Source organism: Rhipicephalus sanguineus, chromosome 11 (assembly GCF_013339695.2).
Source record: "Rhipicephalus sanguineus isolate Rsan-2018 chromosome 11, BIME_Rsan_1.4, whole genome shotgun sequence".
Taxonomy (NCBI): Eukaryota; Metazoa; Arthropoda; class Arachnida; order Ixodida; family Ixodidae; genus Rhipicephalus; species Rhipicephalus sanguineus.
In genome coordinates, this window is record NC_051186.1 from 6889843 (window position 1) to 6917660 (window position 27818).

Consider the following 27818-nt stretch of genomic DNA (forward strand, 5'->3'; position numbering starts at 1 on the left):
CCCCTTTAATGAGTTTGTCTTAGGTCGAAGAATTATGGTAGAGATTGATCACAGTCCATTGATATCTAACTCAAAGAAAGGACTCGGTGACATTCCCAACTCACCAAATCAGCACTGGTACAGGGTAGGAGCAGACTTTTGTGACCATACTTGCAAGCATTGCCTAGTTGTGTACCCTACATGCTCGAATTCTTTGGAGGTTGAGGAGTTGCATGGCACCACAACAAATGAAGTCATAAACACACTGTCGCGGGTATTTGCACGTTATGGCATCCCTCATGAGCTCTGCACTGATGGTGGTCCCCAGTTCACAGCCAAGGAATTTAAAAACTTTACAGTGATGTTTGACTTTGAGCACATAATCTCTAGCCCCTATTATCTGAAATCGAATGGACTCACGGAGAAAGGAGTACAAGTCATCAAGGGGCTCCTCAAGGAGGCAGGGACATCAAAGGAAGAGTTTTGACTTGGCCTCCTCAACTACCGTGCAGCTCCACTGGAAGACTCTGTCTGACCATCCCAGTATCTAATGGGTCGTAACAGCAGAACGCCATTCCCAGACCTTTGTTTGGATTCACCTCACCAGCTATTACACCCCCGAAACCACAAGCAAAATATGAACACAGGACAGCAGCTCCCGCCACTCCACCCTGGAGACAATATTCGTATTTGGTCTGGAAACAAGTGGGGCACGAAAGCTAAGGTTTTGGACCTTGTGGCCCCAGACTGTACTGTGCTAACAGAGGATGGGAGCGAATTTAGAAGGAACCGCCAAGACTTACGGAAAACATAATATTCTTGCAACTCAGAACCACAGCAGCTTCATCTTACAGGACTCAGCACTGAAGGCGTGGGGAGTCATTCAGGACTGCAGGGAGCAACTGAAGCAGAATGGGCATTCATGAGTGTTGACCCTCCTGCAGTGACCGCAAGATCAACAGCAGCAGCAAGGAACTATATGCGTGCCCTCCAGACAGCTAGAAGCGCATACAGTATCATCGCCAATAGTGGGAGCAAGGGCTGCCGTAGATATGTGCAGCACAGTAAAGGCGTCACCGTCATCATCGTCATGCTGCTCAGCGATGCCGTTTGCATGCGTTGCTCTTGCTTTGCAGCAACCTGCGAAATGATTCTGCTTTCCGCACCTAGCACAATATTTCCCATATGCTGGACACTTGCGAGGCCAATGTGAGTGGTCGTAATAGCCGCATTTCTTGTTTGATGTCTCCCTTTGTTGTGCCCAGCGAGTCGTTCCTGTGTTGCTGGTACTTGCTTCTTTCTTGTTCCACTGCATATATGCTCGTTTTCACTCTACGGTTTGCTTTGTGCGGCAGCGATTTTTTCAGCCTTGGCCCACTCAACAGCTTTGCTGGGTGTCGAGTCGTTTTTTGGCTAGAAGCTTTTCTCTCAACGCTTGACTAGATGTGCCGTACACCATTTGGTAACGCAGCATCGACTCGGAGGTTCTCAAAGTTGCAGCTCTTCGATTTCAGTTGCAAGTCCCGATAGAACTGCTTGAAAGGCTCACCTTTGGCCCGCGTGCGGCTCCGGAACATGTAGCACTCGAAGATTTCGTTGCTGAGGTAAGCAGTAGGCCTTGAATGCTTGGATTGACTTGTTGTAGTCCAGCTTTCCTCCTCCAGTGAGGTCGGAAGTGTTGCAAACATTGATCACCTCTTGGCGTGCCAGGTGAAGCAAGGTGGCGGCTTTCTGGGCAGGGCTGCGTTGCTTTTCCGGTTCCAAGGACTCTGTGGCAGTGAAGTACAGCTTCACTCGCTACTTGAACCGAACCCAATTCTCTGCCACATTATTCCCGAAGCGTAACTGTAGTGTCGTGGCTAGGCGGCCCCAACGAAGGAGAAACGCGGCAGCGGACGGCCGACGCTGCCGGCGGGGATTCCCGCCAGCCACGGGCACTGCGTGGCACGGAGTGCCAAAGAAACACAACCGAGCGCCTCAACTGCTTGTCACAAACTCTCCCAAACTTTATTTTACAAGTCTCCTCTTAAGCGCCCCTAGCGGCGCATACATCTCATCGTTGCCGAGTGAGGCACCACTCAGCAACTTGGTGACGAAACTGAAACTAGTACAAGCAAACATCACGATACAACATCATCCCCCTCCTTGAAGGAAGAACATCCTGCACCGCTCACAGGATGCTTTAGACAATTTGGCAGTGCCTAACTGATTAAAGACATTATAATTTTACAGGGATAAGAATTCACAGTTCACTACACACGCAGGTGCAGGATACATAAAAATTCGCAGTGCACTCTATTTATGAACATTACATGCTGCATTAAGCACAAGACAATTCCCAGTTCACTGAAGACATTTTGAAGGATGTCGAAGAAGTGGACAGACAGTACATCCACCGCTCCCGAACAGGAACACTGCACAAGCACATGAAAACTTAAACAGTTCTCTGCACGCACATGGGCAGGATGTACAAGAAAGTTCACAGTGCTCTCACTGTTCATACACATGAAAAGACTAAATAAGGCACAAGAACTCGCACGTCATCAAGAATGCAACCTGTCTAATACTAATACTAATATGTAACATAATCTGTAAAGCGGCTTGGCATTTTCCGCTTCCTCCTGGAGCGGCGCCTCTGAGAAATAGGTGATTGCGCTTCCTGATTACCTGGACTCTGAGACGAAGCATCAAGAGTGATTGGAAGAGGTGATGTCCCTAACGCAGCACTTAAACTCGCAGCCTCATCACCTGAGCTTTGCGACATGACTTTGCAGATCGGAGTCCGGTTCAACGGCCTCAGCCGCGTGTGAAGGTTCAATATGAACTGCTTCGCTTGGTGCAGATGTACCAGCTACACCCACTGGAAAGTCCTCCCCCTTGCGAAAGAAGGATCTGTACATGGAGGCCTCATGTAGTAGTCAGGTGTGTAACTAGAAGACATTGAAGAAAAGTGATGGGCAGGCAATTTAGGTGTTGAAGCCGAATCTGTATGAAAGATAATGATGCGCAAAGCGTTCCATATGTTGCCATCACTTAGCCGAAGAGAAGTTGGGCTAACCTGTTCTAAGACTTTGTATGGACCCCAATACTTGGGACGTTTCCCTGGCACGCGAACCTTGACTGTATCGCGAATTCGAACATTGGGTGGCTTAGCACCTTGATGATCGTCCACGTACTGCTTCATAGCTTGTTGACGAGATAAAACTCTGTTATGAAGTTGATCAGGCGTAAGCGCTGATGTGTTGTGATGTAAAGATGCAGTAAAGTTTTCGATGGTTCTTCGTCGTTGATCACGAAGATCTTAGACGGTGAGTGGCAGTGATGATGAACTCACACACAGGCAGCAGCAGAAGTCAGATGGATGAAGTTGTTTATGATAGCGGGAAATGATACATACAACTGTGCTTATGAAGATACAAAGATTAAAACAGGACGAATGTACAGTCTCACTCTTATACTTGTTAACAAAGTTAGAGCCCAGATTGTCCTAACTTGCAATTGCCACTAGCCACAGTGATCTAACAGCGCTATGATTACAGCCCAGGCTAGCTTTGCGTACAGTGTATGGAGCCTCACTGATCTGTCAGCAGTGCTGATTACAGCCCAGACTGACGTTCCACTCACGTGCAGGTGAATATCTACTGCAACAAAAAAAGGAAAAGGGTGGTGCCATCCCTTTATTACTCCCTTGACCATGGCGGCTAACCAGAGTGTAAATACTCGTAGCCCACAGCCCACCGGGTAGGGCCTAAACGGAAAACCAAGATATTACGAAAAACAACAGTTTTCCTTCTTTCTCGTCGACATGTAGTCACGCACAGTGTCGGGAGCTGATGCCACGTGTGGAATTTATTGCTCACCCATTCTGCGCTTCAGCGGCATTGTTGGCCAGTAAAAGGGCCGTCGCCTCCAACTTGACGCAAACCAGGCTACTGGGGTTTCGCCTCTGCAGCGAGTTCCCTTCGCTGGCCGATGTCATCAAACAGCGCCACTTGTGCTTCAGACCCACGCAGTGTGGTCTGTCTCCTGACCGGAAGCGGCACCTTCCCGGAGTTCAAGAACGACCGTGGTGGCCGTGGCCCAGACCTCACACCAGAGGGGAGGCGGCGTGCAACTGCCCGCAATGCACTCGAGCGCAGTGGGAGGTGGTGTACGGCACATGTCCCTGCTCCGAAATCCGACCCTCTCAACCTCGCAGTTCGCCCCTTGGTGTGAAACTGCTCTCGCCCTGAGCACTCAACACAAAAACAAAAGCTCAGCGGCAAAATAACACAGGCCTTTTCCAGAGTTACTGTGGCCTCAACAAACTAGTCCTGCTATGATTCACGGCAAAAGCTGAGCGCTCTGTTGCCTAACTGCCTGGTACAATTAGCATGCTCTCAGTAAACGAACACAAGGAAGCTTTTGTCAGAATACAATTCCTGCAGGAACACAAGTACACGGGAAATGAACACAATGCAAGTGGCTTACATTGCCATGAGAAAAGAAAAGAGCTTTTTGTGCTTCATGGTTCTGTGCACATTTCGCAGGAATGTAAACCTTATCACATCGAGCGGTGCCCAGCTGTGAATCACTGCAAGAGTGTGATCCCGCCTTTGCCTACCCGCCTGGTACATGCCTACTGTTGCCGGGTCGTCGCTATTGTTGTAAAGGTCTGCATCTTCTCACTCGAGTTCTTCAGTGCAAGGGATGTCGTCTGGCTCAGACAGCTGCTGCCAAACACCGAAATTGTCAAGCACCACGCAAACTGCAAAGATCTTCGACGTGAAGAGTGGGCCATAGTACAATGCTCTGTACCTCTGCAGGCACCGAAAGCGGGCCTTGAGGACTCCTATGCGTGTTTATACAATGCACACAGTGATGAGTGGCTGCGGTTCAATCGGGCAGCAGGGGATCCTGCAGGATGAGTTCCAGTGATGGCGTTTAGCAGCCAAGGCTGCACCTGATATGCACTATCACCTGCGGAGGACAGTGTACCAATTAGCATAATATGAATATATACATGAATATGTACTATTCTCTTCTTATTTCTTTTAACTTATTCGAAGATATCGTGTCACTGATATGCAATGCTTTCCTTTTTTTTTATTACGGCTAGACATATTGACAGAATTGCTTGTTAGGTTACCTAATTACGACTTTTGAAAGGCTCCAATGGAAAAATTGGTTTATTTCCAGACAGTTTGGAATCAACTCAATTCCTTTGTCAGGGAGAATGACAACGAAGATGTTCAACTGCAACCTTCAACTTCTTACATAGACCAGGTTGGGGGAGTGACAGAAGGTGCGCCTTCTTTGGTGGTAAGGGTGTTGTGCCTTCCTTTGTTTGCATGGGACTGATGTGCGGGGGCCGGCGGCAGACGGTCAGTACACTCAAGGCTTGCTTTCTCTTAGTTTTTTGTGCTTAGGCCGTCAATGTAAAGTGAATTAGCAGGTTTCTTTTGCAGTCGTTTGATTTGTTTTTTAGTGCTTTTTATGAACCATGACTGAAGTACCTTTGAGTTGTCAGTTGACTTATTTTATTGCTATATAGCACTTCGCAGTGCTTGCTTATTTGTATTTAATTTGTCATACAAGTTGTCCTTTCTATACATAATTGTTTTTATGAATGTACAACACTTATGGCTGTTGCATTTCATGTATACTTTTCATTAACAGCCTCAGAGTGTAGCATTTCATTTCTGCATCATCACGTGCTTCCTATTTATTATTTCAGCTCTTTATAATAAATGATCATACAATGTCTTCATGGAAGTTCTTTCATGCTTGACCTTTCTATTGCACTAGCAGTCTTTCCCATGAACATAGTAAGGCAAGTTGCAATTATTCGCGAATAATTTGAGTCAATACGCCACCTAGCAGAGAGAGCGCGAAACAGGCTATTCAGGTCCACGCAGCGAACAACATTCAGTTTCGCATGTGGGGTAGCGCTTCCGGTGGATGGATTCGTCGTCAGCAAAGAAAAAAATGCGTTGTGAGGCAGTTTTTCTGTGTTTCGATATGCACATCAGCGAGGCGGAAAGGCGGGAGAGTATCTTTTCACGAGTTTCCATTCTTTGAGTGAACCGTGAAGAACGGCATAAATAACCAACCGCCGCATCAGCAAAGTTACTCTGACTGTGATTGCTTGTCGGCACTTCAGCAACAGGTATTACGCCGTCTGCTAAAATTTTGTTGCACTCTTCGAACGGCATCAATGAGTGTAACACAGCTGGAATGAATCGGAATCGATTCGTGGGACTGTCGCGAAGCGATACAAGCTGTGAGAGACGCCATATAGTGGAAGGCTCCTGGTAATCTCGACCAGCTGGGGTTCTGAAATTGCACAGTACGCATGCATCTAGCATTTCACCCCCATCAAAATGCGACCGCCACAACGGGAATCGACACGGTGTCTTTCCAGCGTTTTGCCACAGCGGCGGGCAAAATTGAAATCTTCGTAGTGTTGATGTTAGCTTGCTTGCTATATTATGACGTATAGTAGCTTTGAGCCTTGCTCTTTAGATGTTGCGCGCTCGATTTCAATGATTTGTGGACACGCGTAAGCGGTATAGCCCAACATAATCTAGTAACGTTGGTATTGCCTGCCTGATGTCTCATCGTAGGGTTCAGGGAGCTAGGAAAGTGCCAATTTAACCTAGCTATAACGATACACTGCTGTAGCAGCTGGTAAGCAGAAGCATTTGCGGGCACCACAATTGCGCTCACATATGCGGATCAGCTTACACACACGCACAAACAGACAAATCAATAAAGCTCTGCTCACTGAGAAAAAAATATTGAACAAGTTTCCTGCTATCATATCGTCAGCAGTTAGTAGTCATTGTGTCTTTCCGCCTGTTCTTGTACATGCAACGTTATTTCGCTTGGTGTACCATCACCGCCTCATTCTTTGGATATGCACACATTTATTCAAGGACGCGACGAAGCAACCGGCTGACCAAGTTTGTGCAAAATGCTGACGTGTCGCCGTGATGCTCTAGGCAATCAGCATTTGACAAACGATACCCACTGGCAACTACCGAGTGCATTAGACTACTTGCCTTCAAAACGCTGCCGGACAGTTTGTCTGCCTTGCCGATTGACACGGCCCGTGACAGCGCAGCAGCACTTACCTAGAAGTAGATGAGAACAGCTGATACGCGTTGGCACTTCACTAAAAAGCCAGTAGTGCAGGAGGATTGGGCGTCGGAGATCACAGGCTCAACAAAAACACTTACAACCGCACTGGGATTTCTTGTGTGTTCGAATTCACGCCACACGTTTACACGAACAGTGCAACAACATTTATTTTATCGTCGATGTTGTCCTTCGCTACAACCAAAATGAGGTAGTCGGCACCAAGTACACTCTCACCTTCGACAAAACACCATGTGTTCACATCGCAACCTAGGCAACATGGTATTTCCAGCAGCGACAATCCACACATGTACCTCCTTGCCGCCGCCATCCTAGCCAGTGTTGCCTAACTTTGCAGCGCCCCCTGGATTTCGTTTTAGGTGCGAATACACCGAGAGCAAGTTGGATTATTGTGTGCTGCCTGGGGTCTCAGTATGAGGACTGGGGTCTCACTATTCGCTTGCAATTCGTTCAAGCTAAAGCACTCAGTGAAAATATTCCCTAGACAGGAGATGAAGTTGTGCAGCTCACCGGAGTGGTACAACCCACCCCAGTCGCAGTGCTCTGTGTGGCTAGAAGGAAGGCCCTCAGCAGCAGCTTTTGCCGATTCTACAAGTAGGTTATCTTTGTACAATGTGCATTTGACCTGAAGCACACATTTTCGGGCCACATAGCCGGCAACATAATATATTAATCTCGAATCACTCTTTTCAACAACAAAGAAGTGTTGCGCACTACCGTTAGCTTTCTCCAGAGATACTTCGGCTTCATCGAGCATACCTTCTGCAAGCATTTCATGAATTCCTTTAGGTTTTACGGGCACATCTACTTGGTCATCAACACTTATGAGAGCACTTACAACATCTGGATTTGCGTTTTCCACACTCCTTGCTAGGTTGTAAAAAGAAAGCAAGTTTACAGTGACAAATTGTTCTGGAGAGGGATGGGCATTGCAACTGCTAGACTGGCGAACAACGCCGATAAAGTTTTCCAAGGGGTCGGTGCTCAGACTTGAGGTCATTAGGTACCTATAGCCGACTGACTTGTTGAGGTATTCAAGCAGAGAAAGCGTGCTTGAGATAGTAACTTGGAGACCTGTAGCTGTTGAGTTCCTGAGAAATGCCCCTCTGCATGCCTCCCACTTGATGTACTCAAGGAAACTGACAAAGGTGGCTACAGCTGTGGAGCCTGGTCTGAGTGCCCCAGCAGGAAATCTTGAGGTCATGGCAGTGATGACCTTGTTGATCTTCCTGCAAAAATATTTAGAACATCTAACTGTTGTGGCATTCATTTTAGTTGCAAGTAAACACGACAAATAAGAAACAACAACTTATGCAAAGAACTCCTGAGTTGCAGTGATGCTGCCACATACTTTTTTCAATGTCAGCTTTATAGAATGCCATTCCTCTTAAAACCCGTTCCGAACAGTTGGAAGGCAAGACAAACGCTCAGCTTTTCAAAAGAGTTTGGATCTAGGTGAGTCTCAGTTAAACCGGGCATCACCTTGAGTGCCCGCACGTTGCAATCACATAGAAATGCTTCCCGCACACTCTGAATCGACACCTATATATAGTGAATAAAAAGGGGAACATGCGAGTTATGCAAGGCATGGTTGTAATTTCAAGAGCCCAAAACATTTGACTTGCATGTCCATCTGGTGTTGTGAAGCCAGTCTTGAGCAGCCCGTTTCTGAAGCATTTGATGAAGTGCGGGAAGTCTGACACAAAATACAAGGCTCCTTTGCTGCCGACAGGATGCTCCGTCTTGCACACAACTTTGTTTGCAGAAGGCCACATCTTTCGGTTCCATGTGGCTCCGTCGCATGAAATGTGGTCCACAAACAAGCCAGCCTTTTCAGACAATATCACAGCTTCAATTATTATTTTGAAAAGTAGATCTCCTTTTATGTTGCCTTTGGTGGAGAAAACTCCTATTATTTGACAAGTGGCAGCATTCAGCCACTTGTCAAATATGCGTGACACCGTGGCATCAGACACGCTAAATCTGAAGGCAAGGTCACTAATACGCAAGTTTAACTTCAATTTCATCATGAAGAGAAGGAATTCCTGGAACTTCAGCAAACAATTATTTGCGCTGTGTGACGCAAGTCCCTCAATCACACTGAACACTGCAGAGAGAATTGTGAAGTTTGCCATGCCAGTATAATGTGTAACCCTCGTGTCGCTACACTTGAATGCATCTTCTGTAAGCTCCAGCAGTTTGTTTTCATTCCGTGATGTGTCAAGACATTCATTAAGTGGCACACACTCCCTCTCCAGTGCTTCAATGTCACCCATCGTTATGTCTGTCTGCCCTGCAGATCCTGCAACAAATACATTTTTTTTGTGCAGTTAATCACGTTTTCCAAAAAGAAAAAAAAGCAATGCTAACACAGGAATGGGGGGAGGATGGGAGCGCTGTCCAAGGAAACCAGATAAGGATGCTGGCACAGCAGTACACCATGCAACAAAAATTACTGCAACAGGGTGGCTACTTGGACTGGTTGGTATTGCATTCTAAAAGGAAAATACTTTCTTTGTGCGCAGAACGCTTGAGAAAAGAAGTCGGATAAGACAGAGATCTCTGTCCTATCTGACTTCTTCTCTCAAACGTTCTGCGCACAAAGAAATGCGTTTCCTATCAGTGTTCAGATCGGCGCGTCCTATCCGGGCCATTCGCAATCCCCGTCGTTTTGCGCTTAACTCTTTCGCATGGTCACATTGATTTTCGATGGTCATTGGGAGACTGAAAAATTTAGTAGTGTTAGTTGGATTTCGGCCAACAAGTACGGTTAAAAAAACCAACAGCGCAGATAACCCTAGTGAGGCGTCGAACGTTCTGCCAAGATCCAAACTGCACTGACTGCGCCGCCGCGGCCGCTGGCCTGCTGCACCAGCACGGCGGAATCGTATCCCAGGATTCCTAGGCGTGACGTCAGTGCAAGCCATGTATATCTTAGAGTTACTGTATATGCTACCTTTAGGTAGCAGAGTTGCGCCAAGGTACGCCATCTTGGGCTCCGAAGTCTTGCGGGAAAGCCACTCACCACCCGCGTAGGAGCCGGCGCTCGCGCGACAGAGTAACAGTATTGATTTAAACAGATCTTCATGGGGCTTTTATTGCACTCGTCACATTCTAAAGCAGTGAACGCAAGCAAATATACAAAAAAGTAGTAATATTGCGTCGTGCAGGTATACAGGCGAGAATACTCAGTATTTTCTGTTCACTTTTTTTAACGCATTCACCCTCCTCTAGGTGGCGCCACCGTCCCAGCTTGTGCACGTAAGCGCTATTCCGCTAAACTAAAACACATTATCCACAACGAACGTTTGCTGCACGGTTACGATATTCCCTTAACCCCCGCTATCACGCTAACGCTAAACTAATAACTGTCTAATGTCTAATGACAACAGCGCCGATGTCAACCGCCCTTGAGCCGCCGGAATCTACGGAGTGTCGGCGTCGCCTGCGAAGTGTTGGCAGTGTTGGCTTCTCCGCAGTGTAAAAGGAGCCACCTATGACCACGTGACGGCGCTCGGCGAATAGCGTTGCTGGAATCATTGAAGGCAGAGCGAGCGGCGTCCGGAAAATAGTGGCGCAACTCTGCTACCTAAAGGTAGCATATACAGTATCTCTAGTATATCTAAGCCTTAAGCGCCCCTAGCGGCGCATACATGTCATCGTTGCCCAATAATGCGCCACTCATCAACTTGGCGACGAAACCGAAACTAGCACAAGCAAACATCACGATACAACATTAACGGCTCTGGAGGCGGAAGTAGCAGCAAGGGAAGCAGCAGCAGCAACTATGTGCGCCCCTCAGACAGCTAGAAGCGCCTACAGCATTTCATCTGTACCATGCCTAATACCCGATGTAAAGATGTAAAATAATATGGGCATCGTATAATCGAGAACATGTTGCCGTGAAACAACACAGTTTCAAACATGAAATGGACACACGAAAGCAGGGTGAAACAGTAATCAATTACAACTCACAAATATGAATACATAAATGGCTCGTAATTTTTTTAACTGTGAGGAATTGCAGTATAAGCTACAGTGCAAATGTTGTGTATATACAACAGCAACACAGTGAGGTGAACTGGTTGGTTTTGATTAGTATAGCATGCGACACCGTGGAAAGGCAAGGGGACACATGAATGATTACACGACAATGTGGCAGTGACTAAATTAGCCTTTTTAATAAAGAAAATCTATACACATAGAGGAATACGAAAACCCGAGAACTGCCTTATTACACCAAAAAGCTTCTCTGGCGGCTCTTGACTGAGACGTGATGTTGAGAGGTACTTGAATCCTACGAGGAAATGTGAAGTGGAAATTCTCCAACACGGCATCAGTAGTTTTGTCGTATGCATCCCTGTCACCTGCATACTTGGCAAACTTTTCCTCGGTGTATTTGAAAAAGTCGGAAGAGGTGCATGCTTGGATGCGTGAGCCAGCCCCTGGTTTTGCAGTTCACGAGATCAGCTTCGGGCACGCTTGCGAGACTTTTTTTTCCTTGAAGAGCATTCTTGCAAATGGAACAGGCTGTTCCATTTCGAAATTTTCTGGACACAAAACCTGTGATGTATTCGACTATTGTTGCATCTGTGTGAGGGTCATCGAAATCGAAGACATCGTCGCACTCCCAGCTTCCTTCGTTGATGAACTTGTCGAGCCTTTGCTTTAGTTCATCCAACTTTCCTGCGGGTTGCACGGCTGAACTGAACTGAGCTTTATTTGGTCCTGAGAAGATCGAATCAGGGCTCGTCCGCGGGCCGCGTCCACGACGGGACCGGGAGGTTAAACTCGACGGCCAGGTCGTGGGCTCTCTGGACAGCCCGAAGTTGGTCGTCCTCTTGGGGACTGGTGAGGAGAGTAGTCCATTCTTCTTGAGTGGCTGGAGACCTTGCAGCCGCGCGCAGCATGGGGCATTGCCACAGCATATGTTGTAAATTACATCTCGGGAGCCCACATTGAAGGCAACCCGGCTTTATTTCACCCATGAATCGCGAATAAAAATGATAGGTGAAAGGTAAGCAGCTGTTTGTAACAATCGTAAAGTGAGAGTTTGCGGTCTCGTTAGATGAGGGTGACGTAGAGGAAACTTTCTGCGCTCAAGGCGGTAGTGCTGACAAATTTCGTTGTACGTTAGGAGCGGGTCCCGCTGTCATGGCTCGCCCTTGGGCCTCGGGCCGCCCTCTTTCCTGGCGCGGCGAGTAAGGTCTCGTGCCTGGGAGTGAGCTAGCTCGTTCGCGTTGGGGACGAGGGGGTGAGCATCTTGGCCCACGTGGCCGGGGAACCAGATCAAGTGTTTAGTATCGGCCCACGTTGAACGCGAGAGCACGCGGGCTGCCTCTTTACAAACCGAGCCGGCGCGAAAGGCCTGTGCTGCGGCTTTGGACTCTGTGTAGACTTATGCGATCCGTGGTCGCCAGAGCTAATGCGCAGATCTGCGCGGTCTGCATCCGTGTTGGGGAGTGTTAGAGAAGTGAGATGTTCGCCTTGCAGCGACGTAACGGCTGCGACAAAGTGCTTAAATTTGACGTATTGAGCGGCGTCTACGAAAGCTACCGAATCGGGCATTGCAGCAGCCGTTTTGAGGAGGGCGGCTCTCTGACCTTACGTCGGCCGGGGTTGTATTTCGGGTGCATGTTACGTGGGAGCGGGGGAACGATGAGGCGTTCTCGAAGCTCTGACGGCAGCGTGCACTCTCTTTGGTTGATAATCGGAGAACTTATTTTGGAGGTAGGCCAGGAGTTGCCTTCCCGCCCTTATATGTTTCCCTGATGTCAGGCAAATTCGCAACGGCTGTTTGTCTTTTATCAGGCAGCGAACAGTTCCCAAACTTTGGCATTTTTACCAAAGAATATAAGCTGAGCATGTGGTACAGCTGTTGGAACGTAGGGAACGTCGGGTGCTCATTTTGTCCACCAGCTTTCCTAATTTGCTAAAGAAGCGCTCCAGCGGGTCTTGGTTCATCTTTGTTGTTAATACATACTTGAAATCATACTTACTTGAAGGAGTTGAAGTCCTTCAAGCTCCGGCACTGATTTCAGGGTTACGCGTAGGCCATCTGCAGTCGACTGCATCAGAAGAAGGTCCTTGTGAATTTCACTGCTCACGACCTGTTTCTTCCACGATTCCAGGCACTCGGATGCAGATTCTAAAACACAAAAATCTTTGCCTTCCAGTTTTAAGCCTTCTGCTGGAAAATGTCTGTTTAAAGCGTCAAACAGGTGATTTAGAAAAGCATGAACCTGACCGTTGGCTCAACATTGGTTAGAGGGGACGCGCCTGTCTTTGCACAGAAAAGAATACCTTTGGCTACAGAGTTGCTAAAGATGCGGCAATCTTCACCCTCATCCTCAGCATCTTGGAAGGGTTGATGTGGTTGAATGTTAGTTTAGAGCACACTTTTAGCTCTGCTTTGTTCCCGCTGTCTGCAACGAACAGGGCATCATGGCACGACCATCTTATTAGCTTTCCGTTCTTTTTTAAGAACCTTGTTGTCCAGTAGCCTGTTTCCGATGCACTTCAAAGTATGAGGTGTATCAGACAGCACATAGACGTTTCTAGAGCTGTCCATTGGGTGCTCAAAGGAATTACAAACGTGACCCAGTGCGCCAGTGATGTCGAGCTGCTTCCAAATCGCGTGATTGGCGGATGCACCATCACACACTACTCAGTCTACGAACAAGCAGGCTTTTTATAGGTGTACGATGCACTGGATCTGGAGTTGCGAAAGCAGCGTTCTTTTAGTTGGTCCTTTGGACGCAAACACTGCTACTGGCTGTAAGTAGGTGTCACCAAACGGAGCAAATGCAATGACGAGGCCATGATCTGCGAGTCCCTTGCTTTGATTATTTTTCTCTCTGCGATCAATAAGAACCAGTGTATGTCATTGTCAGCGAGTTGACAGCCATTTTCTTTCTTCCTTGAATTTTGTCCGAGATCACGATTCCCTGCTGCTGGAATGCAGCCTTTGCGGCAACCTTTATCTTGAGGGCTTCGAAGAAGTTTTCGACAAAATGGCACTTCGGACCAACCATGCTTATGTACTTTTGCACTGTGGTAACACACCACAAAGACAGTATATCGTTGTTTCTCAAGAAACAGTAGGTGGCCGGGCCCCGTTTGTGCAGCAAGAGGCACAACAAGATCCAATCGTCTGTGTACCGTCTGCTTGTTTTTGTGGGGACGTGAACAACGCGTATAATACACAAGGACTTGTTTTTGATGCTCACCTTGCCACTGATACACATTCTTCTAGCAAAAGCAGCTTTGCTGACGGTATATCAAGTCCCTTTAGCTTCTCCTTCATATTTTGCTCCTGCAAATCTGTTAGCTGTTTCATCGCCACTTGCAACTGCCCCAATAGTCCTTGTGCGCTCACTTGATGGCGCCAATGCTGCCACATCGCGCATTTTGTCCCTGTTCCCTTCCCGGCGCGCGGCGCGAAGTTGTGCGCGGTGAACGTCGGTGCAGGGAAATGACTAACGCAAAACGTGCTCCGTATGTTTTCTTGCGACTACAAATGAATTACAAACGTCGAGGAATACTTCAGAGGAAGCAGTTTGCTTCGCGTGGACGATTTGTACGCCGCTAACCACGTGTACAGCGTGAGAAAAGAGCCCCAGAGGGCCGTCGGCCCGTCCGAGATCTTCGGCAAATGTGTCGCCCAGATGAAGAGCGTTGAGTACGACGTGCGTTTAGAGGTGAGTATCTGAGTGAACATTTTCCTTGGCATGCGATAGTAATTACTCTTTAGCACCAGTCTGGCGCATCGCCGCCACGCATTAGCAGAAAGGATGGTTGAAATGACACATTAGCAGCGGAAAAAAGACCGCATGAATTGTCTGTCTTTTAGTTTTCCAGCGCTGTTAGTACATCGATTGAGCGCATTACTTAGTACGCAGTGGTCGATTATTGATGTGTTTGAACCCGTGAGTACTGTACCAGTGATATTGCTCTAGTCCATGGTTTCTCAAAGTAAGTTTCACAGGCCGTAATATTTTTTTAATAGTATCTGGGGTTTTACGTCCCGAAACCAGATATGATTATGAGGGACGCCGTAGTGGTGGGCTCTGGAAAGTGGGTACCGTGCTACTTTGCAATTAAAAACTAATACAGCAACATGCGTGTCATTCATGCGCTGGATTATCAACACACCTTGGCAGTAACATTGTGCTGGATATTTATTTTAGTTTCACAGTTCTGTGTCAATGTGGCTGTTGTACAATTACTGTTCCTTAAAAAAAAAGGTGACATTTTTTAGACTTGCAATGAACTGCAGAAAATTGTGCTTTAACATGTGTTTTTATTGGCCATTCTTCACTCATGTACTGACTTGGTACACAAAAACACCACGCTAGCACTGCTATGCTGATTCCCCACTAGGCAAAGTGTATGTGCAATCATCATCAGCAGCTCAAACATTGCAGAAAAACTTGGCTTAGCCACTGAATGAACAACCGGAATTTCTCTTTTAGAAGCGTTACCACTAAGCACGGTAGAGGAACATTCAGTCAAGTCAGCCTCGGCCAAGCATATTCAAAATGCTGCTTTTTGACTCAACAAATTTGTCAACATGAGCATTCAAACAAGTTCCGCGTCTGGATCACTTGGCTCATTAATAATTGACAAGAATGCAACACATACGCATAATGTTAGTCATGTGAGGAACCGGTTCAATAGGCACCCTTGAATTCACTATGCCAAACATTTTTAGTCTCTGTATCACTCTTTCGACGTGCATACGCACTTCTGCGACATGATAGGTTTGTTCTGATTCTTCATGGGTGAAATGAACATTCCCGTTTGAAAACGGTGGCAGCACAATAATGCCGTTCTGGCTTTCAGCGGGTGCTTTGATTCCAGGGGAACCTTTGCCCGCTAAAACAACGTCTCCTGGCCATTCACGATCTAGAAACCCTGATTCCAGCGTAATGTGAGTGTATGAGGTGCAGCCACCATACGACTGTGATACAAAGGTGACTGTTCCATTTGGCAAAAAAACTTCAAAGCCACCTTTGTAGTGTGAATACAGGGCACGTTTCTGTTCTTTGGTGGGTGGGTCTTCCGTGCGGAGCTCGGTACAATCATGTAGCGGCAGCGCGGGTAGTGCATCTTAAAACATAGGGCATTGTGGCTTGTACGGCTCTAAGCGGTGGTTCCGGTATCTTCTTCATTGCATGCAACAGATTAATTAATACAAAGTAGAATATGTGGCTAACTGTTGTGCGATGGAGGCCGAAAAGCACTGCAATGCTGGCGAATGAAACCCCTAGTTTCATCTTCATCGAGAATATGGACAACTTCTGAGAAATTGGCACATCCACCTCTCTCACAGCAGTGGATGAAAGCACAGACAGTAACATAGAAAAGACGCTTGCGTTGACACCGCACAGTTCGAGAAAAACATCCATTCTCTGCATCGGAGAGTTGTACCCCAAAAATGCACAGCTGCGCTTGTTTGGTCCAGTGGCTGTCGATGTTACAGAGGCACTTGCTTATCTAAGTATGGGTGTGGGAAGGGTGCATTTTGTGACAACACACCCCTTAGAAAAAAAAATTGCCAGAAAAAATTGTGTTTGGAGGGTGTAATCATCGTCACTTTACCCTTTTAGCTGTGAAACGGTTTGCAGTGTAATTGTTTCCATACTCTAGCATTTCCGATACCATTTTGATCGGTTAGTACGTCATGAAGTGACTTGTATGTTTCACTTGAAGCTTTTCCACCGCTTCTCATTTCAACTTCCAGGACTAACGTGAATTGACTGTGAAGACATAAGCAAACTCTGTGCTCTCTTCTATGGGAAACTCAAACGAAATGACACCTTCCATAGAAAAGGTGCTTGTCAGTCTGAAGAAAGCAACAAGCGTTACAATTCCATGGATGATGGCAGCATTGGGATTAGAATGAAAGATGACACCCAGCGAGACATACAAATACAGTAGTTTACATTTGTAGTAGTGGATCGCTTTCCAAGTGCTATGACTGCAACATTTTGCATTTTTCGCTTCATCAGTTGTACGCAGTAGGCTAAAAGAGTTGACTGTTGGGCGAGTTCGTATTTGGACATATAAACCATTTTGAGTAGCGCAGCGAGACAGGACAACAGGAAAGAGCAGACGAGCACAGCTGCAAACTAACAACCGATTTTATTGAAGCCAATCCACAGGTTTATATATCGACAAGCTGTGCAGGCGCATCGTCACGACTAATGGAGGAAAAAAAATATAAGAAAAGGCGCGAAAGAAATTTAATTTCTGCATTGCACAGCACAATGCATGTGTCGCTTACACACTCCTCTAGGTTGTCCGGTAGGTTGTCCTTCTGCAGAAAAAAGCTAATTCCAGTGGTAAAAAATGCTGTTAGCAACCTCTCTTTAATGTCCTGGCAATACAGAAGACAAATTAGATTGCACACTATCACTACTGGTGGCCACTGGCTGAGCAATGGTTGCTTCATTTCACAGGAGCTTCTTCCTACGATTTGCTCAAAACATGTTTTCAGCGATTTCAAGCAAATGAACAACAGCTGGTGATATCCGTTGACAGTTGTCAGCATAGGATTTCAATTTCCCGAGCGCACTTGCCTTGTCTGGCACAATGGCAGCTTTGCACTGCTCACAAAGGCTTTTATGCTTGGTTACATTATTCACTACAAATCTCGCTAAGTAAATGAAAGACTCATGCTCACTCCCACTGATATTAAGAAGGTCATAGGCAAAGGCAGCAGCTTCTATGTCATTGCTGTTTGGTGTTTTTGTATGACCATGTCTAATTTGATCTAGTGGAGGGGGTGTCATTGATTTCATAGCTTCCACTTTTACTTAGCCATGAAGAACTGTGCTAAAAGTAGGTCAAATTGCACTACGAAATTCCAGAGCTCTTGGCACTGTGTTCTTTGACCTCAGTATCCAGAACCAAATCTCTGGTGCATCTTGGCGAAATCTGCTAAGCAGAAAAGAAAACGTGAAAGAAAAAGAAAGTAACCCTTTTAAAATTCGGATAATTTAGAAGCTACAAAGCAACTTAGCACACTAAAACGATACCAGTCTGCACAAGCTTCCAGAGGTGTTTGGGAGCCGAGCTTAGGTCTTCAGATAGAGTGGGCATGTCATTAAAAAATTCTGTGTGATCTCGTACTTATGATCACTTAATTTGCTGGTCGGAAGCTTTGTCGTGTCTTGTTTGAATACTTCAAACTATTGATAAATGACTTCTGTAAATCATGCTGTTGTCAGGGCTTCTTTAGGAAATGACCCTTTTGGGAAGAAAATGAAGTGTGGCTGCTGTGTCATCATTAGGCAATCAATATGCAAGCCCCACTTTCATATTTTCACATGGTGAATTACACTGGTAGATCTCGAGTGACGTGCCGTTTCCACGAGGGAGCAACGAAATCCGGCGCAGAGAGGCCTGATCTAGATTGACCAGCGAAAAACAAACTCGCTTCAGCTGGCAGCAGCGCGGAAGTTGTCGCACGCATCCGGTTACCTACACTTGCCTTGCCAACGATGGTAACATTATGCATCACGCTAACGTATACGTGCCTGTTCCTCCGAGTGCACGTTGTGGGGTTCGGGCCGTCTGCTCCAAGAAACCGCTGAAGCCTCCAATTGAAAGTTCAACAAAGAGAATTTCTTAAGAAACGAAGGTTAAGGTTAAACGCGAAATATACAACCTTTGGGGCCACGACACTCGCGCACTAGCCCTATTTACGGCGGGGCACATAAAACGCACTCGTACACTGTGTTGGCCACGTTTGCTGCGCGTCCCTAGCTGACTCCATTCAGCAGCGCGTCAGCTGCTCCTTTTGAGGCGAGTGAGAAGGCCACACGCATTGCCAGTGCGCAGCACATGTCGCTTTGACACTCGCCAGCGCTGGGCTTGGCTCTCGCAACGGGCACCCTTTCGACATAGCCGATGATTTTAGGGCATTTGCACTCATTGTCATCATTGCCGCTACTACTTTCAGAAGTTGGGCTTCACTATCACTCAGACTGAAAAGCAATCCAGCAAGGTTAAAACGATGCCATCTTAGGAATGTAAAGAAGTGTACCGGGTAATCGGGTGCCTCAAAAAACGCTGAAGACCACTGAGATGCCCGACTGCACTGGAACTGATGGCACCGTGTTGTCGGAGTTCCGGCAAAATCCGGCGTTACGAGGTGGATCAGCAATGGAGCGCTCTGTTGCCTTGCGAGTTGCTCCGAATCAACCAGTCGAAAACTCGTACTTGCTCCGGATCTACCAGTGTGATTCAACTTCTCCGCCTCGGAGCAAGAAAACCCACGCAATATTTCCCCGTGGAATTCTCCAGTAGGTCCCAAATCGAAAACCAGATTCATTTAAGTGTGGTGCTAGATCTAATTGAGAACAAGAGTTAATATCTACAAGCTTCTGAAAGAGCTTAGCTTTTAGTTCAGTACAAGGCAGCTTATGTTTCTCCACCACATTTGCAGGAAGGAAGATCGACTGGCCGCATGTGAGATGGTTCCTTACCTTCTTCAATAAATGTGTGGCATCTGCATAAAATGATGCTTAGATTTTGGTCACAAGGTTGGGAGCAACAAAGTCTTGATACCGCATACTTTCTAATAACTGTGCCGAATTCTCTTCACAGGGTCATGTTTCCACTAGCCATGTCGCTAATGATAGCATTATACGTACACCAATTTTTTCACATTCTTGAATAATTCCAATTGAACTTTCCCTAATTGAAGCACTGCTGAACAAGTTTCCAGTCTGTTCAAAAGCTCTACCTAGCATGAAAAATAGGCCATGTGTTGCCACTGCCAGCGGTATAGCCGGCCTCCGAATAACAGTGCCAGTGGTCTGGTCAAGTGCAAGTCCTGCACTCAGCCGAATTTCATCAAGTTGAGAAGTCTCCTCCACCTGCAAAGAAGGAGGTGGTTCTTCTCGCAATTAAAAATGCTCCGTAATAGCTAATGTTTTCTTGTTAGTGCCGCTGTGCTTTACATAAAAAACCCAGTAAACTGCAATAAGTGTGGTTATGCCTGAAATCATGTCAATCAGGTTGACCCTCACCCTCTCAAAACATGCAACAATGTGGGTAGCTCTGTCAGCATCCGAGCCAGTCATGTTTCTGGCAATGTGTCCAGCAACATGAGGAATAGACAAAATCAGCATTACTTAAGAAAAAAAGTACTGGTTCGAATAATAAAGGTGATGCGGGAAACTGCTTATGGTGCCTGCGGAGATGTTGGTTGCTCCTTGAGGAGCGGCAGCAGTAGCTGGAGTACACCAACTCTTAGGCACACACAAGCACAACACAGAACACCTATGCGTATGCTTGCAGCTTGGTGTTCTTGGGGATATTCGTGGCCATACTTAAACTAGTGCAAGAGGACTCAAATTTAGGAGTCTCCCAGACAAGATGAAACAGTTGGCATGCCTGTATACGTACATGTTTGAAAATATGGTTGAAGCGCACCAAAAACCGTTCAACAGCGCACCTTTCAAACGTGAACGTAAACCAACTGGCCCAACTTGCCATCTTGCTGTATACGCACATTAAAAAAATTTTTTTCCAGCTTCTCGAGTTCGGAAACCGCTTTGTCAGGTTCTTTTGCACAATGCCGGCATCCGGAAGTACATCTGATGTGTGGGGGCGACGTCTATGGGCTGATGTCGCATCCATATATATATATATATATATATATATATATATATATATATATATATATATATATATAAACTTATAACGAATGAGGCCGCGGCTGCCGGGAGAATACACTCCCTATCTACTTCACTTGCAGTGCCCTCGGCTTATTTTCTTGTGTTTTATGCCTCATCCGGAGTCTTTATCGACCAGATGACGCTGATGCCATCTCATGTAGCCACCATAACACATTTACGTGAAACGTCAAACACGAAATCTTGAGCCGTATTGGCAGAAAAGGAAGTATCGTGGTAGCTTACCGCGTAATTGAAGCCGACAATGAAGTCGATGTTCTTGATCTGCCTTCTCTTCCGAGGTAGTGGGTCAAACATGTGCGTACAGATCTTTTCTGGTGCAACTCTCCCGCTTGCGCGTCCCATACGCATAGCCAGTTAGGGACCTTTAAGGGACACTAACGAGAAATATGAAGTTGAGCTGGAATTAACAGGGGCATTCAAGGAATGCATGCAGTTTTTGTTGGCAGTGAGCAGATAGCTTATTAGTGGAGATATTTGTAAGCAAAGACCGAATATCTCTTACTCAATTTCTCTCGCCCCAGATTCGGTGCTGAAGCGATGTCATCACGAATCGCATTGCTCTCGGCGAATTAGAAGGCCAATATATACTACAGTTTTTTGCTATTTTCTGGTTGGTTAAAGATCAGTTCACAATAAGAATGGCATGAGTGTGATGGTAATATGTAGTGTTATTACGCACGAGGCCCCCCACTAGAGACACGGGCGCTGCAGTCGTTGGGCTGTGCTAAGTTGGATCACGTGATGCCACCTTGCTCTGACGAACGGAAGCCGGTGGCCTGAGCGCGTTTTAAGTGCGGAGCACTTTAGGGGCCCGGCTTGTCATGCATCCATGCATCTCATGTGGTGTGATCATGCTCACAGCAAAGCGCTCAATCAGGCCATAACAAGGCTAGCAATGCTCAAAACTGGGTTGAAGCGAACTGTATAAAATAACATTGTAGCGGGCGTTGATGCCGGTGATCGCGATAATTTTTGTGTGCGCATACCACTTCGTATGCAGATGCGCATGTGGCCAACATGCATCACGTTATCTCCGGCGTGCCGCGGGAGATACGCAGCCACGCCCCTTTGTGTTGTCGCTTTCGAAGCCTGTTTTTCTTGGAAAATAAACTAGTTCTTGTCCCAAACTTCAAGGAGTGTAGGTGTCTTTTCGTGCTTCGGCTGTCCGTGGTCACATAGGTGCACTGACGACAGGAATGCAGTCCGCCTTGTACGGACACGAGTGAGTGGTACTGCTGGGATGCCGAAGACAAGGAACTTTTTAAAGACGATAGTCTTTTTTGGGGAACTTAAACGCAGAAATTTTGGTCTGTCTGTTTGTCTGTCTGTCACCCGGTTCAGCCACCCGGCAAAAGTTGAACCACTTGCCCAAGGGCCAGCCATCTTGAACTGGTTTGTAGGTTCATACTTGTGTACGTTGTCGATCAAAAGGCAAACTTTACGCATAACTGAGGTGCAACATCACTACGTAAGTATTAGGTAGTGTGTTCCTTTACCAGAAAATACATAGATACGTAATTCTAAGGACCCTACTTTCTTAAGCTGCGCTTAAAATAGCGGCTGCGCTGAAAGTGCGGCGTTGAAAATACAAGACGGCGACGAACGCCCTCTGCCACGGAAGAAGGAAGCCCTCTGTACAAGCTCATGTTTCCCGACGTATGCCAGATGGCGCTGATATATCACGCAGCGCTCGTCTATCGTCTTTCGGCGGGATTTGCAGCGTAGCACGCAGATACGCGGCCAATTTTTATGGCTTCTTGTTTGCATGAAGACGGGACACTTGGTTCATGAGATGGCGTTTTCGTGAAAAGGATGCATTGCAGTACAGGAAAAGGGACGCTCTCCTGTGTGGGTGCGCATGTGTTCCACGAGGTGATGTTTGTGCGAGAATGACGCATTGCAGTGCTCACAGGAGAGCGTCCCTTTTCCTGTCAGAATTAACAGGAATAACCAAGAAGTAATCGCAATAGTTAACTGGAAATCGCTAAAAACGTTTCGGAAACCTGCGACTGACTCCGCCTCGCCGAGCGGGCGAATACCGCTCCCCTTATGCTTCACTGGTGCTGCAGCACAGGAGACTGCACTACGCCAGGGGGCAGCGGCTGCGGCTCGGCAGGTTGATTACGCCAGGAGACGGCGGCTGCGGCACGGCAGGTTGCAGTACGCCAGCAGGTGGCGGATCCGATACGGCAGGTTGTAGCCCGGCAGGCTGTGGCACCGGAACTGGAAACTTCGGCACAGGTAGCTGCGACTGGTGGCAATCACCCCCCTATGGAACCCTGGAAAGCTTGGAGGCATTGCACGTGCGGCCGTCTTCAAGCCTGTAAGAAGCAGGTCCCTTCCTTTCCTACACTTTAGTTGGTGAAGAGAAAGAGCAGTAGCCCTTAAAGCGAATGGATGGTTTCCTGACAGAACAATGTCGCCTGCAGCTATCCCAGGTTCCTTGGCAGCTCTCCTCCTGTCTGTGTACAGCTTGCTGCTCCGCTGTTGACACCGGACCCTACGATGTAGTTGCGCCAATTCCTTAGCCTGGTCTTTAGCGAATGCTGGTGCTGAGAAGCCAACGACGTCCAGCCTGGTTCGGGGCATTCTACCATGCAGTAGAACAGCAGGGGCAACCCCAGTGGTTGCCTGTGGAGTAGCCCTGTAAATAGCAAGATAGTCCATGACTGCTTGTCGGAGGGGTCGTCGTTTGAGAAGTGAAACTTGAACAAAGTTTTTGAATGTCCTGTTGAATCGTTCAATTTGGCCATTCGCCTGGGGGTAGTACACCGATGAATGCGAAAGACGGATGGCCCTGCTTTCAGAAAGGTGATGAATTCCCGGGAAGTGAACTGAGGCCCGTTGTCACAAACGATACCCTCGGGGTAGCCTTCGCAGGCAAAAACACTAGTTAAAAAGTCTTTCTCTGTGCTCGTGGATACCTCACGGCAAAAATATACCTCTGGCCACTTGGAGTGGTAATCAACAAGTGTTATAGCAAATCTACTTTTGTGAGGTGCGCGCTCCAAAGGGCCAGCAATGTCTAAGGCAAGCTTTGCCATGGTCGTTCAGGCCATTCAATAGGTTGCAGTGGCGCTGGTGTTGTCTTGGCAGATTTATCTGCCTCGTGGCAGTGCTATGTGGCAGTTTTTCACTGCTGTTTCTACTTCCTTATCCATTCGCGGCCACAAGAACCGCTCACGAATTCGCGCTTTCGTGCGCGTGATACCAGGATGTGTCTCATGTGCAGTGTAAATGAACTGGGCAGTGAGAGAGGACGGAAACACGAGGCGCTATGCTCGCAGTAGAAGATCATCGACAACAGAAAGTTCCTCTCTAATAAGGTAGAACGGCTTCACCTCTTCTGGTAAGGACTTTTGTGGCGGCCAGCACAAAGCGCAAAGGACTTGACGGTTTCTAGACAACCATCGTCAAGGACGGCCTGTCTGAACTTCTCCTTTGCCACACAGGCTGGCTCAACGAGCGACACAATTTCTTCCACTTTTGCAAGCTCTGCTTCTGAGGTAGGTGCTGGCAGCCGAGAAAGTGCATCTGCAACAGTGTTCGTGGACCCCCTGCGGTATTCAACAGTGAAGTTGTAACAAAGCAGTCGTGCGCTCCAGCGTGCGATTCTAAGGGGCGTCTTCCACGTCCTTGTGACGACAGCAAGGAGACAATAATAATAATAATATCTGGGGTTTAACGTCCCAAAACCACAATATGATTATGAGAGACGCCGTAGTGGAGGGCTCCGGAAATTTCGACCACCTGGGGTTCTTTAACGTGCACCTAAATCTAAGTACACGGGCCTCAAACATTTTCGCCTCCATCGAAAATGCAGCCGCCGCGGCCGGGATTCGATCCCGCGACTTTCGGGTCAGCAAGCAAGGAGACAAGCGCCTGGTGGTCTGTTCGAATTTTAAAATGGCGACCCCAAAGGTACGTGTGCCATCGCTTACATGCCCAAATACATGCCAGTGCTTCTCGTTCCCCGACTGAATACTTTCTCTCCGCTGGGGACAGTGTACGAGATGCGAAAGCGACTGTGCGAAGTTCTTGGCCATTTTGTTGCTGGAGGACTGCTCCCAGCCCACAGTCGGAAGCCTCTGTCGATACAATGACTGGAAGCGCCGTATCGAACATTTGAAGGACTGTGCTCGACGAAAGCATTTTTTTACCCTTCTGAAACTGTAGTCTGCTTCGGCTGACCAGATGAATGGCTCATTTTTGCGAAGCAAGACTCTCATAGGCTCGACCACTTGTGCCAAACGTGGAACAAATTTCGAGTAGTACTCTACAAGACCCAAGAACGAACGGAGGGCAGCAACATCGGTTGGCACGGGGTTGTTAACTATGGAATCAATCTTCTCAGGAAGTGGCGAGATACCACGTGCAGTGACCTTGTGCCCTATAAATGCGAGCTCTGGAACGTCAAAGACGCATGTGCTGTTCAGTTTCAAGCCTGCATCCTTGATCTTCTGCAGGGCTGTTTTCAGGTTCAAGAGGTGTTCTTCTGCAGTCTTGCCAAAGACGATCACATCGTCAATGTAGAACAACACACCAGGGCAACGGTCAAGGATTACTGCCATCATCATCTGAAATGCCGCTGGGGCAGAAGTTAACCCAAAGCATACTCTCTTGAATCGAAAAAGTCCATCGTGAGTGATGAAGGCATTTAGGTCCCTGCTGTCAGGGTGCAAGAGAACCTGATGGTAAGCGGAAGCCAAGTCGAGTTTTGAGAAATGTGTAGCGCCTACCAAAGCATGGAGAAGCTCTTCTGTGTGAGGAAACGGGAAACTATCTGGAACAATAGCCTTATTCGGCTCTCGGAAATCTACGCAGATCCTGATGGTGCCATCTTGTCAACAACGACAATGGGGGACACCCATTCGGAAGCGTCGATGCGCTCGATGATGTCAAGGCTTAGTAACCTTTGAAGCTCATTTGATACTGGCGCACGGAGAGAATATTGCAGACGGCGAAGTTTGGAAGTTACAGGCTGCACGCCCCGACGCGTCTTAACCCGATGCGCGAACCCTTTAGCAAGGCCCAAGTTGGAACTGAAAAGTGAAGCGAACTCGCTTGCCAAGGATGGCGGAAGATTTTCTGGACAGGGTTGCGTGTTGGACAGTGCGGAAATGTTGGCAAGTGGAACGGAAGTGGTACGAGGTACCGTGTCATTGACACATGTCGACGGAGGAACAGATGTAGTCGTATGTAAGCACTTGAGAGTAGAACCCTCAGTGCGGAGACTTAAGGCTTTAATGCCGTCAAGGCCGATAAGACAAGTTCCTCGGCGAACAACATAAAAACAGAGTGACGCGGTGCGCCCTTTGAACTGTACATCTGCCGTGAAACAACCTAGCACGCAAATGGGACGTTGGGAATAGTCAAACAATATGACGTGCGGGGCAGGCAGAAGCGAAATGCTCAGAAAATGTCGACGGAATGCTTTGCCTGACAAAATTGAAACAGATGACCCTGAATCAACAAGAAGTGTAAGCCTGACGTTCGCAACCAGCACTTCTACGTGAATTCCCTTACGAGCGGAACGTTCCACAGGCAACACTTTTTCAGTACTACTACACGACGATACATCGTCCATCACATTCTACTTCGCGGACCCTGCCTTGCACTTGAGCTCGTTTGCGGTTGCATACATTTTGAAAGTGGCCTTCGGACCGCAAAACAAACAACTTTTCCCATGCGCTGGGCACTGCATATCTGATGCGAAGTGATGCCGCGAGCCGCATCGGAAGCAGTGCGGCGACGCGGAGCGCCTACTGTGTTCTCGGTTCCGTTCAGGGGGCGGTGCCCCTGCGGCGCACGTGAGCCGCTGGCGCTCTTCGTTAGCTTCTGCTGAAAGTGGGCTGCACGGCTGTGAATTGCTCTTTTGCGATGAATGCAATGGTGTCTTACGACGACGCTGCATTGAAACTTGGTCGACCGAAGGAGAAAATTCCTTTAGCTCTTCAGCTGCTTGCTCAAATTAGAGCGCAATTCGCACCGAGCCTTCGAACGAAAGTGAGGGGCCCTCAAGCAATAACCGTTCACGTACGCGGTTGGAAGCTATGCTGGCAACAATTTGATCCCGCAGAGGATCATCCTGAGAAACGAACGAACAGTGCGACGCTAGCTCCCGTAGGGCGGCAACAAAGTCATGAACGGACTCACCTGAGTGTTGGCGGCGGTGAAAACGATGACGCTCGACGACAACGTTGCAGGACGTCGAAAAGTGGTGCCGTAATGCCACGAGTGCAGTTTCGTATTCGTCAGAAGTGGCTGCGGCAGACTTATCCCCGTCCTTAACGACGAGCGCTGCGGCGCTTGGCACTGGTTGTGTTGCGGCGGTCGACCCTGCAGGTAAGGTCTGATAAATACGCTGGCCCTCCGGCCCCAAACAATGCAAAAGGATAGCCTTGCGTCGTGCTGGCGTGAACTCGGCGGCCCCGGACGCCACCAGGTAGACGTTGGACAGCTGCTCCCACTGCTCCCATGGTAGTGGCGGCCGGCCGGGCGTCGCAAGGAAGAACGGCGGCGGAGCGAGCCCGGGGACACTCATGTTGGGGCGGGCGCGGACGGTGCGCAGGGTACTTTTACGACATCCTCGTCGCCAATGTAATATCTGAGGAAGGGAGTCAGACTCCAGCCGTCACGATGAATGGAACAACTGCCTTTATTGACTATGATACATGGTTTATATGGTGATGGTGATGATGATTTGCTGCTGTTCCCTTTTTAAAGGGCGGGTGTAATTATGGTTGTAATGACACCCTAGCACACGGATATGAAAAAAAAAACACAAAAACAAAAAAACCAACCCCTCCCAATGGACGGGCCCAGCAAGGGGGAAGAAAACCGAACAAACAGAAAAGAGTGGGGCACAGTAGAAGAAAGCACAAGGGCACGCTCGGTTCGCGCTTGCTAACACGATGTTGTCACTACATGGCAATGATTAAATGCGCCCCCTGGGGGATGAAGGAACAAAACCAAAACTGAATACAA

The 27818-nt window shown here is 47.7% G+C and overlaps 1 pseudogene; it reads right to left on the reverse strand.

Annotated features, from left to right (window-relative positions):
- Positions 1-862: 862 nt before the first annotated feature.
- Positions 863-27465, reverse strand: LOC119374273 (uncharacterized; annotated as a pseudogene).
- Between the last annotated feature and the right edge of the window lie 353 nt (positions 27466-27818).